This window comes from Pygocentrus nattereri, chromosome 19 (genome assembly GCF_015220715.1).
Source record: "Pygocentrus nattereri isolate fPygNat1 chromosome 19, fPygNat1.pri, whole genome shotgun sequence".
NCBI lineage: Eukaryota > Metazoa > Chordata > Actinopteri > Characiformes > Serrasalmidae > Pygocentrus > Pygocentrus nattereri.
In genome coordinates this window covers 28,462,105-28,474,954 of record NC_051229.1, presented here as the reverse complement: position 1 = coordinate 28,474,954, position 12,850 = coordinate 28,462,105, and the positions used below count along the sequence as shown (strand labels likewise).

The following is a 12,850-nucleotide window of genomic DNA, read 5'->3' as shown; positions in this document are numbered from 1 at the left end:
CTCTCTCTCTCTCTTTCTCTCTCTCTCTCTCTCTCTCTCTCTCTCCCTCTCTCTGTCTCTCTCTCTCTGTCTCTCTCTTTCTTTCTCTCTCTCTCTCTCTCTGTCTCTGTCTCTTTCTCTCTTTCTCACTTTCACTCTCTCTTTCTCTCTCTCACTCTCACTCTCTCTTCTTTCTCTCTCTCTCTCTCTCTTTCTCTCTCTCCCTCTCTCTGTCTCTCTCTCTCTCTCTCTCTGTCTCTGTCTCTTTCTCTCTTTCTCACTTTCACTCTCTCTTTCTCTCTCTCACTCTCACTCTCTCTTCTTTCTCTCTCTCTCTCACTCTCTCTTTCTCTCTCTCACTCTCTCTTCTTTCTCTCTCTGCCAGTAAAGCAGGAACAAAAGCAAACTTTTCTCACTGTTTCAGGTGGTCGATGGTGCGTTGCTGCTACAGACCCCATGTAGTCCTGAGGAGGGGTTCACCATGTGGCTTATGGGAGGAAGAAGAACTCACAGCCTCTACAAACACGAACACAGAAAACAAGCAGAAGCATTTAGGACCAAAAACATTTCGTTTACATTTCGGCACTGTAGGTGAAGAGCAGCAGCTGAAAATAAACATTGCCTAAAAAATAGATATAAATTAGAATAAATGAATTAAAAATTAAATGCAAACGGGTACAAGGATAGATAGAGAGACAGAGAGACAGACAGACAAACAGATAGATAGAATATGACGCAGTACATGCTGCTGCTTCATGCAGGACTACAGAAGTGCTCCTGTTCGCTGAGGAGCTGCTGCAGATCTTTCTTTATCAAGGTGATATAACTGAAACATGTGACGGCGAGAAGCGTGAGCTGCGCTCCTGCGTCTTCATCAGCCCGCAGGTCTGTGCGTTTCAGTGCGTCACAGCCGTTTATTTGTTCTAAATGTTTCTGCTGCTTCGGAGCGACTGCGGCGCTTTTGCGCGGCGGTTTTCAGGGTGACGGGGGGCGTCCAAACCGCTCGGGTCCTCCACACCGCCTGATTCAGGGCCCGCGTGCGTCACTGGACGGCTATAGAGGCGAGACAGCAAACGCGCAGGAGACGCAGGAGGCCTGGCGCTCAGACTGGAGGAAGGCAAGGCCGCCGGTGCGTTTATTCCTGCAGCTGGCAAATAATCACGCTCAGCTCACCCGAGTCACGGTGCTTAATCACGATAATGAGGCGGCAGCTCAACCAGCATCTCAGAGCGCGCGCTGCTTAAAACTTTATCAGATCGGCTCGCAGTCCGGTCACCATCGGCGACCACACTGACCCTGCCTCACCCGGAAATCTCCCAGCTCCCAGGATTCCGCAAAATTTCAATATTCCTCCAATTAATTAATTGATTGATTGATTAATTCATTAATTTATTTTTGAAGGTTGTATTTTTTCGTGAGGTCTAACCTGTCTGTCTGCTACAGCCCCCCCCACCCACTGCTCTGGGGTCTCGATGTTATCTGGACATGTCGTAACCGTCTAACGATTCAATTTTAGGCGCTCGTTCGTTTCAATCACATTTTTGACGCAAATTTCTCAAAATCTTTCTGGCGCAAATTTATTATCGGCAGGATTGGAGCCACTCTACAGCCGCCAGGCTCGAAAACGTCGTGGTTCCACTCCGGGGTGGTTCAGAATCACATACTGGCGGTTTTCCCGACTTTTTACCCTGTAAACTTACCTTAGTTGATTTTTTTTCAATCTTGAAAATTTATTGTTTGAATAAAAAAATTCAGGGTTTAATAATTTATACGAGTTGTAGATACTGCAGCCCAGTCATTATAAACGGCTGAATATTCGGCCTTGTGTGATATACTGGCATCAATTAAAACGAATCCGTTGTGTTCTGGACTGGCTTATAATATATAATATATAATATATAATATCTTCCATCTCTGAGGAAGAGTTTAATGCATGTTTGCTGTTCTATTAGTATTCATGGGTCCAGGCTGACCTGATGAAGCTGAACACTAAACGCCATCATTGTGAGAAAAACAACAACAACAACAACAACGCCGACACCACTACGTAACATTTCATAATTAACATGACAGCATGCGATGACGCCACAGTAACATTTTGCAAGGAGAGCTCTGTTAGAAGAAGAATTATTAGAAGAGCTCATGAACAGAAACCAACAAAATAGCTAAGAATGCTGGGAGGATTTGTTTGGTCTGTAGAATTTATCCAGTTCAGCTCATATTAACTCTGTCACCTCAGTAACTGGGATGTATGCCGCTGTAGTCAGAAGAAAACTTCATATCTCCAAAATGGTAAATTTCCAGCAGAAGGGAAAAACCCACCTATTTTTAATGTAAGTCAATGGAACCAGACGTCCTTCCGAGCCATTCTGGGTCGTTCCTTTTAATACATTCTCCATTAAATGTTCCAGTTATCCCAAAAGCTGAAAAATGACCAGATACCAGGTTTGAGAAATTATGCGTGCAATATGAGAAATATGAGAAATTTCATGTGTTACCAGATTTGTATTAGTGATTTTAACCAATCTGTAATGTAAACCAAAAATAAAAAAAAATTAAAAATGCAATTGTACCAAGTCCATAATTTATTATTGCATTCCCTCGCAAATGTTTTACATTCTCTCGCAATGATTTTGAGTTCTCCAGCAAAAATTGCGAGTGCGGTGAAATTTGCGAGCTACTGAAAAACTCTTGCGAGGAGACGCAGAACAACTGCAAGAAAACGCAAAACATTTGGAAGAGAACGTGAATTGTTTGCGATATAATGTACAGACTTTGCGAGAGGATGTAAAACACTTGCAAGTTTTTTTTTGTTATGTTTTCACAATTTTTGCGTTACAGTAGAAATGGGACTAAAACGGTTCTATCTCAGGGGAGTTCGGTAGCTCAAGCCTAGGTCTTCAGATCTTTGAAATTAAAGAACAGAACATTATATTTTCCATTGCAATTCAATTTTAAATTTGAACTCGTTTATTTATTCATTTCTTTGTACAGATTCCTTAAAAAACGTAACACAGTTGCACTTGGCGCCCACTGGTACCTCTGAGGGCACATTTACGTGATTTGTACCTTGATGAGCCTGTACGGCACTTTTTTATCTCTCTTTTAAAAAAAGCTTTGAAATCTAAAAACTGGACATCGTTTGATCTTTCCAAGTCGACCGAGTGGGCGCTCTCTACGTGACCCTCCAAAGCAACAGCCCTTCTCTAGCTTGCGGGCGAGAAGCTCGCTGATGTGGAACTGCTATTGTTTTACGGGATTATTTTACATCTGATGGAAGCGACGGCCTTAATTTTTTTGCTCTCGCGCTTAATATCCAATTTAAATGCATATGGCTCGAGTGACACCGCGCAGGCACTTTAAACACTGCAGATAATGAGCTTTCGCCAGGTGGGAAAAATATGATGGGTGTTTGAGTAAAGATTAATCTTCAGCTGATGGGGATGTGCGCGCTGCTCCTTCTCGCTGACAGGGAAACTGTAAAAGAGATTTTTTTTTTGGCTGAAGGAATTTGAGAGGTCAGATTAAATGTAGCGTGTCTATAAGCTCCATAAAAGGTTAATTATTATTAATTTGTTGCTCTGAGTCGCTGTGGTTGGTCTTTGGCCGTACGGGACTGTTATTTTAATCCTCCAGAAAAGCCAAAATGTCAGAGAACTCTTTCTATTTTGGATGATAAAGCAGCTCATATGGGCCACAACTGCGTTATTTGATCCTGTTGGACAAAAGAAAGGTGGTGAGGGGGGTTGGAAGGATTGGCAGGGGGACTCCTGGAGAGGGGGGTGGGGGTCTCGCCTGGGCTTTTTTGGATTTCCTCAGTCACAACACAGAGACTTTTTGGTCTGTCTTTTTTTCGGGCTGTCAGCAGACGGGCTTCATCCCTCAAGGTTAAAGCATCACATCTGACTCTCTGCTGAATAGATGCGGCCAAGAAGCCAAAGCCAGAGCCGGGAGGATTTTACGCTGGTGATGATGATTATGTGTGATGTCATTCCCCTTCAGCCAATTAAAGGCCTTTGTGCCTTCAGCCAGTTGGACGGCGGCCTGGCTGAGAGCAGTAACGCGGGTCATACCTGCCACTCCTTTATCCTTTACTTCAGACAGAGTTTCGGAAACTGGCCTGAGTTTATATCCCGCTGGGAGATCAAAGGGGAACCGCCGCTGCCGTCACCAACCCGTTTATTTGCTGAATTTAACACATTACACAAAACTAAATGACCGAATATAAAATGTCTCATGACTTTTCCACAGGGCCTGTTTTTAATTGGGTGTTAAAATGTGCACAAGCGTGTTCGCTGCTCTGTTAGAAATAAAGTATGTTTCTCATTCATCGAGGTACAAACAGTGTAGATGTTCCCTCAAAGCTCCAGCAGTGGTTCTAAGGCCTGATCGTGAAGCTTTAATCAGGTTCTCCAGGTGTAAAGTTGGGGTTTGTTCCTTTCCCCAACCGAATGTTTTAAAACAGGGCAGTGGGGGGTGGGGGGGTGGGGGTCAGTAGAACAGATCATTAGGGTTCGGTTATGTTCCCTGACTAGAGGTTCTGAGATGGAGCCTTGAGGGAACCACCCCAGTGACGAGAGAGGTGCTGCCCCAGTGGCAGTTTAGGAGCTTTATCTCTGACAGGATTTTATAACTTTTTAAATTCCTTTTATTTAGAGAATCAACAACGCATTTGACAAGGAGTGCATTAACTTTCGCACACACGTGTGAATGTATATTTAAATACGCATATATCGTCATCTGTCGCTGCCATTTCCATAAAGTGTTCTATATATAAGGATATGACTAACATTAGGTTCTTTGATGCCATTGAGGAATTACTTCTGGTTCCTGTTTATTTGTTTGTGTGAAGAACCTTATATACATATATATATATATATATATATATATATATATATATATATATATATATATATATATATATATATATATATATGTGTGTGTGTGTGTGTGTGTGTGTGTGTGTGTGTGTGTGTGTGTGCGTGTGTGTGTGTGTGCGTGTGTGTGTGTGTGTGTATGATTTAAGTATTTTTACATACACATAAAATAAGAAAGCGACAGTAAAACATTAGAGATTTTTTATGTATTGAAACAATGCAATTTGTTTTCTATAATTTAAAGTCAATTAATTAACTGGTGAATTTAAAGGAGACGTGAGGCCTGAAAACGTCCAACCAGTGGTTTTAAAGTTAGGCCAAATGTAGGCCTGAAGTCTAGTATTAATTCTTTATTAACTTAATATAACTTTTTATTTACTAAATTAATATAACTTAAGTAATTTACTAATTTATTAACTTAATATAACTTTTATTTATGTATATATACACACACACAGACACACATCTTATTGTATACATACATCTATTACTTATTAGTTTGCATATGCAGTACATTCCATACATAAATAATGAAAATCAGTCCCACGGCTTATTGCACTGGACTATGTGTTGTAATAAAGGAAGCGGTCAACTTACTCGGAGACTTTGTTCTGGTGGTCCCAGAAGCTGAAATGTGGCCAGAGGCTTCATTTCCTAAACAGATCATGGCGCGACGTTGTGGCTCTGAATGACACAACCATGTTCTTCCCTCCCCACTGAGCACCGCCGCGTCCTTTCACTCATATTATTATCCGCATCTGGGTCACTCATTATTGCAGTCCAGAGCAGAACAAAACCAGTGGGGGTGTGTGGGGGTGTGTGTGTGGGGGGGGGTACAGCAGCAGACACAGCACTTCCTCTCCGCGAGCCTTTCTCACTGTCCAGCCCAAACGCATTAATATAGACGTCCCGAAAGGCCCGCGGCGGCTTTTGGCCCGCGATAGAAACGCGCAGGCCGCGCATTAACGCGGAGCCGGAGTTCATGAAATGAACTGTGGAGAGAAACAGCGCGGCGGAGACGGAGCGCGCGGGGCGAGCGGCGCAGATTTATATGGCTTTAAACTTGAATGACCGGGAATGTGACGCGGGGAGAAAGAAGAAAGGAGACGGCCCCTTTTCACGGAGCGGGGCTCTCCATTTTCCCTGATCACGCAGCGTTACCGCCTTTGTGCTGCGGCCGGCTGTGCCTGAGCTCCGGCTTACAACCGCAAACTTCCCCGAAACAATGAGCGGAGGGGCTCGCTTTCCGCAGGAGCCTCGCGCGCCGTCTCCGCGCCCCCTTTCACGCTCTCCCCGCTCGTCCGCGCGCGCTCTGAGGTCACAATTTTGCACCTTATTCTCGGTCCCTGGGAGGAACTGCTGCGCTCCCAACGCCAGAACCTCCGCAGCCGAAGGGCAACTCCACCGCATTTCCAGAACGTCTGCGTAATTACATGCTTATGACGCAGCTTCAAACTCGCCGCGGAGCCTAAACGTCTAACACAGCCGCGTGGCTGAGGCGCAGACTCGGCCCCAGGGGGTTGATGTGAAACGGTCAGTCGCAGAGAAACTTGTGGTGATAGGAACCAGACGTCCTCCTCTAAAAGCTCCCTCCCAGATGAAATGGCTGTGAATGTGTGAATGCCTTTTTTTCTCGTGATAAATTCACGGCTTTAGATACATTTTGAAGTCAGAAGACTCGTGTAGGTTCACTAGGCGTTCCGGGTAGTGCGTGAAATGTCTGTATTTGTGCTGTAGCCATGGTGACGCCTGGTTCCCGTCACCACCACTACAGAAATCAGAGTCTGTAAGTTTCTCTAGGACGAACCGCTCTGGGTGACGTTACAGTTAAACCAGTGAATTATGCCAAAATTTGGGGAAATTGGTGGAATTCCCCTTTATACCCTATAACGAAAGCTTAACGTGGGAACCTACTGGTACGGAATAACCCACAGACTGTTAATTATACTTGTTTGTTGTGATTGTTTACCCTGTGATATGTTGTAATCACAGTTCTGACCTCTTCGACGAGTTTTCTGTGATGGACAATTAGTAGGACATGCGCTGCGTCTTTCACGGCCGCAGTGACTGATGGGTCAGATATGCGCCCGGTGAAGTGCAGGTTAAGGTGGAAGTGAAGGGCTGACGTTCACGTGAAGCCCCCGGTTCTGTGCCGTTCAGGCCCAGCTCGGCGCAGAGAGCCCAGCGGGTCTGTAACGGCTAATGACGAGCTCGATCCTGAGTTCGAGGATGTGGAGATCTTGGAGGGTTCTTTAGGAAAAGCAATGCAGGAGTAGAACCTTGGACATTTGGACGGCTGAATGACTGGTTCTCCTTCCTCATTTCAACATGGACAATCTGTCGTGTTTTGCTTTTTAGAGAAACTTTTAAAAACGGCTCTACCCACTGAAAAGTCCTCGGTGGAGAATATAAACACTCTTCTGATTTGCTTCTTCGTCGTTGTCGGTATCACGTGTAAGGCAAATTTCCATTTCGTGCAAATTTAATGGAAAATAACGTTTTCCCATCTTTTATATAGATAGATAGATAGATAGATAGATAGATAGATAGATAGATAGATAGATAGATAGATAGATATGAATAAAAATATGTATGTGCTAAAGATGGTAAAGCATTTTAAACATGTAATCTCAGAGAAACCAATTTGGGGATAATTCCATTAATTTTCTAGCAAAAACGACAGATAATAGGCTGAAAAACGTAATGAATTCGTAAAAATAATAACTTCATCAAAAGGAAGGAAGGAAGAAACGAAGGAAGGAAGAAAGAAAGAAAGAAAGAAAGAAAGAAAGAAAGAAAGAAAGAAAGAAAGAAAGAAAAGAAGAAAGAAAGAAAGAAATGAAGAAGGAAAGAAAGAAACAAACAAACAAACAAAGAAAGGAACAAAGGAACGAAGAAAGAAAGAAAGAAAGAAATGAAGAAAGGAACGAAGAAAGAAAGAAAGAAAGAAAAGAAGAAACGAAGAAAGAAAGAAGGAAAGAAAGAAAAGAAGAAGGAAAGAAACAAACAAACAAATAAAGAAAGGAAGAAATGAATGAAGAAAGAAAGAAAGTAAGAAAGACAGAAATGAAGAAAGAAAGAAAGAAAGAAAGAAATGAAGAAAGAAATGAAGAAAGAAATGAAGAAAGAAAGAAAGAAAGAAAGAAAGAAAGAAAGAAAGAAAGAAAGAGAGGAAGAAATGAAGAAAGAAAGAAAGAAAGAAAGAAAGAAAGAAAGAAAGAAAGAAAGAGAGGAAGAAATGAAGAAAGAAAGAAAGAAAGAAAGAAAGAGAGGAAGAAATGAAGAAAGAAAGAAAGAAAGAAAGAAAGGAGAGGAAGAAAGAAAGAAAGAAAGAAAGAAAGAAAGAAAGAAAGAAAGAAAGAAAGAAAGAAAGAAAGAAAGAAGCTTTTCATTGAAAAAGTAATAAAATCCCTGGATGACCGCTGGTGTCTGAAACGGTGACCACCCCGGCGGGACGGACTCTAATCCCGCACCTGTTGCGGAGCAGCTGCTTTCCATCCAGCTGCGGAAATGCTGTTTACGGTAAACTGAAAGGTGTAAACACCAACCAGCGAATAAACACCCGAAGCCCAGATTATAATCCGAGTCACACTGAAGACTCCGAGCTACTACAGAGCTCCCTAACCTTCACTGGAAGCCAGTTCATACTGCAGGGTGATGTTTGAAGGCGGTTATGTTCAGCGAGTGTCTGCAGGTCAGGTGTGTTTCCGCGAGCTCGTCTCGAGCCGATTCGAGCTCCAGGAACCTGTTGAAGACCCTCAGAGTGATTCTTGGGCCACTTTGAAGATGCGATTTCAGGAGAAAGCTGATTTCATGCTAGGACCTCAAACGAGCCTGAAGTTGCAAGTAAGGCACAGTCAGGGTTGTTGGTCTGGTTGCAGGTTCCACGACGGCCCTTCCATTGGTATAAAACAAGCAGCTCGTTAAGGAACCTTAAGGAAAGGTTCTACATGGAACCAAGGAAACGTTTTTGGTACACAGTTAAAAATACATGGTTCTTCAAGTGTTAGTAAAGGGTGCTAAATAGAACCATGGTTCTTTGCATGGTGAAATGTTTTTTTTTATTGTTATGATTCTATATGGAACCTTTTTTTGAAAACGGTTCTATGTGACTCAACAAGAATGAGGTTCTCTTTGGCCTCTATAAAGAAGCTTACAGCACATTCTCTATCAATCCCAACACGCACAAAAAACGGTATTGTTCTGAAACAGAACCTGAAAGAAGAGCCGTCTTTTATTAAAAGTGCGTGGCTCTCCAAGGAACCATCCATTGACAGGTTCCTTAAGGAACCAGGCGTGGTTCTTCCAAATGACTGTCACCTTTACTCCAGAGCGCAGACGAGTCTAAATCTAAAACCCAGCAGGCGCGTCAACGCGCTGAAGGTCTGAACGCAGCGCTCTGTGTGAATGCGTGCGCATGTCACCCGGTTCAAGCCCCTCAGACCCAAATAGGAAACAGCCAGTAACCTTTATCCTGGTCCTCGCGCTCCCTCGAGGTCTTTTCCCTTCTTTTCTCCATTTCTTCAGTTTGTTTTCCAAAGGCCAACAGGAAGCTGGGGGATCCCGGGTGACCCCTCCATTGTTCCCGGCCCGGTATCACTGCCTATTGAATGGGCCACATCTGCGCTGCTCATCTCAGCTCTATGATCTGTGAGCTGGCAAAAGCCCTCGCGCGCTCATTCACAAAAAAAAACCCTCTTTGCTTCAGGCTCGAGACATTTTGGGGTTTTTTTTGTGAGCGATAAAAAAAAAATAATAAAACACATAAATGAAAAAATGCGATGCGCGTTATTTTCAGCGGGTTTGGAGCTTTTATTATCAGAGACGGTCGAAACTAATGGAGCTGCGTTCGGACCAGCTGATTGTTCGCTGGGGCAAACACAGCGCATCATTTTTGGGGATTTCACCGGAATAATTCCCAAAAAATGGGAAATGGGAAAATCATGAATCAAAGTTAAAGTGCACTGTTGGAAATAAAGGTGCCGTGCAGGTTCACGATTCGTTCATCAAGGTACAAACAGCGTAGACGTTCCCTCAAAGGCACTACAGCGGTTTTAAGGTCCAGTTGTGTAGTTAAACAAGTTTTCCCAAGTGGAAAAGTAGGAATCTGTGTCTTTATATAAACTACTGCTTTACAACGGAACCAATGGATAAAAAGCCTGGCGGTGAGACAGAGGGTGTGGAGCCAGTGCAGCTTAGAACAGATCATTTCAGTGGATTCTGGTTCAGTTATGTTCCACGAGTAAAGGTACTGGGCTGTACCCCTGAGGATCCCACCACAGTGACAAGAGGGGTACTGCGCCAGGGACAGGGTGGTACCTATTTCTCTGAGAGTGTGTTGAGTCAAACTTCAAGGCAACGTCAAGGAGTTTTTTTACCAACTCTGTAAAACCTTCATTTTTCCCACTTCTTGTTACTTTTGTTTGCCTTATGTTGCTTTTGCTTCATACCACATTCCTCGCGCTAAAATCCTGCTCCTGGACGCCTCTGCGCTTTCCTGAAAGCCGCATGTTTTGCGGTCAGTTTTAAAACAAAAACGCATAAAACCGTCTGAGCCCTCAGAAACCCTTTGGTCTTGTCTCAGCTGTTTGTTCAGCATTAGATCACACAGTCCAGTCCTATTTATTTATTTATTTATTTATTTATTTACAATTACTTTTATCACTTTCATCTTTACAGAGGGCCACTGGGGGAAAGCACCCACTGTAGTCCTTTACATTTACCTCCCAGGCCCTTCCCGGGGCTTCTGTCCTGCAGGCTCAGCTCCTGCTCGCTGCTCTCAAAGCTCCCACCAAACTTTCACCTCCAGCGCGCCGCCGTTTCGCTGAAACGTCCAGTTAAAGACGGATTTGAGCTCTCAGGTGGTCTGATGTGGGAACAGTGGACACACTGAAGAGCGTCTTAGTGCGGCTAAACGGGGACTCCAGCAATCACGCAGCACCAGGACCTGACGAACATTCACGAGCCTGAAACTGAGCGGCGCTAAAGGGGCCGGGGAGGGTCAGCCGGACAGGCCCAGCTTCACGAGCGGGGCTGGACGATGAGCGCGCAAACTGATCGTAAGATGCAAAGAGTTTTTAAGAAGAGCGTTAATCCCAAAGAATTCCTCCTGGATTAAACCGACTGTGTCTGATTACCGTGACCCGTGACCTGAAGTTTCTAAAACAAGCCGTGTTATGGCTGAAAGCGGGGCGTTAATGGGGAAAACTAAACGCCTCGCGCGTTATTAGCAGCGTTTTCTGTAAAGCGATACTGTTCATCGATTTAACCGTGTTAAATATAATTAGCCAATGAGCTGAACTTACTCATTCATTATATATACATACAAAATGTGTAATCACATTCTTTAAAAAGTACATTTATATAATATTTGTAATTATAATACATACTTATATATAGACATATAGAACTATTTAACCCTAACCCATATATATATATATATGCTTTATCTATCTACACACACACACACATATATATATATATATATATATATATATATATATATATATATATATATATGCAAATACGTATAGCCTGCTTTATCCATCTATCTACATATATATCTATATCTATCTATCTACATATCTATCTATCTATCTATCTATCTATCTATCTATCTATCTATCTATCTATCTATCTATCTATCAAATTAACCATTTTAAATAAAAAGCAACATCAACACTCACCTAAAAATAAATAAATACATGAAATATAAATAAAAACTATAATAATAATAATAATAATAATAATAATAATAAAACCAGGACACCAACCACAAACCTTCTATTGGATAACAAATGTCACGACACTGATTGGCTTAGGCCCTCCACTGCTCATTACTGTCCAGCTTCACAGTCAGATTATATTCCCAGGAAATGTTCCTCCTTTCCTCCACAGCTCGGCCTCTGGGCTCTTCTACCGCGGCCTGCTCTAGGACGCGGGGTGCTATGAGGGGCGGCGGTGTGAGTTCTGGAAGTGCAGCAGAACATGACGAAGCGCTTAGAAAGCCGGAATAACGTGGTTTTACTGGGGAAATGCGCGGGCACGGTGCTCCTCACACTGCTGAGAGTTGTTGTTGTTTGTAGTTTTTGAACCAGAGGAGCGCTTTGCTGCCTCACTACTACAGGCCCAGCCAAACAGCTCCAGCCGCAGTCCCTGCCGGCCTTTCCCTCAAAACGCAGCAGCACGGTTTACATTCAGCAGGATAACTGGACTCAGCGCTGTTATCCTATAATCATATTCACCTGCACCTCTGAAAAAGAGAGGTTCTTCAAGGGTTCTTGAGTGAGGAGAATGTTACAGAACCATGACAGCTCACAGAACCCGACTGCCCTGCTGTATACGGTCCCCTTTTCTCTCAAAAATGGACCCAAGTTGTGCCAAAAAGGTATAGAACCTGTTACTGATACTATACAGAACTATGGGCTGCACCTACGACCCATCCGAGACCAACTAGTGCTTCCGAAAGCAGCGGATGACCAGGAGATCGTGACCAGTTGAAACGGACGCAGTTGTTTGCGCGTTATCCAGGCTGTGTTTTAGCACACGGTCCGAATAAAAGCAGGGCTATTTACAGGAAAACGTGCCAGCGCGTGATTCGGCTGCCCACTCAGCTTGTCCAACACCGTCGCAACGTGGCGAAGCGTCCGCAACCGAGGTCTATTAGGAGAGCCTGGTGGTCTCTGAAGCGTCCCATCTCTTGCAAACTGCGGGGATTTGTTTCATTTTGGCGCTGCAGAGCATCATGTGCACCGCAGTTGGTTTGGCATCACTGGTTTCTTTTAAAGAGCCACCAGCCCCCTTGACGACTGACCCGAGTGCCAGAGCCCTCTTAACCCCACATGGGGAGGCATACAGTCCCGCGTTGGGGCTAAAAGGGCCTTTGCTCGATATTATCCCACTTTATTTGACATCAATTCATTGATATTAGGTGGTCTAACTTCTCCACACGCACAACCAAAGGAAAACACATGACTGGCTGTACTTTATTATTA

At 43.6% G+C, this 12,850-nt stretch overlaps 1 long non-coding RNA gene across 1 annotated transcript; it reads right to left on the bottom strand.

Annotated features, from left to right (window-relative positions):
- Positions 1-284: 284 nt before the first annotated feature.
- Positions 285-5,795, bottom strand: LOC119266094. Its single transcript, XR_005131850.1, has 3 exons — positions 5,454-5,795; positions 2,302-2,402; positions 285-495 (listed from the first exon to the last, which is right to left on the bottom strand). It is a non-coding gene; the product is annotated as an uncharacterized LOC119266094 (long non-coding RNA).
- Positions 5,796-12,850: the final 7,055 nt, after the last annotated feature.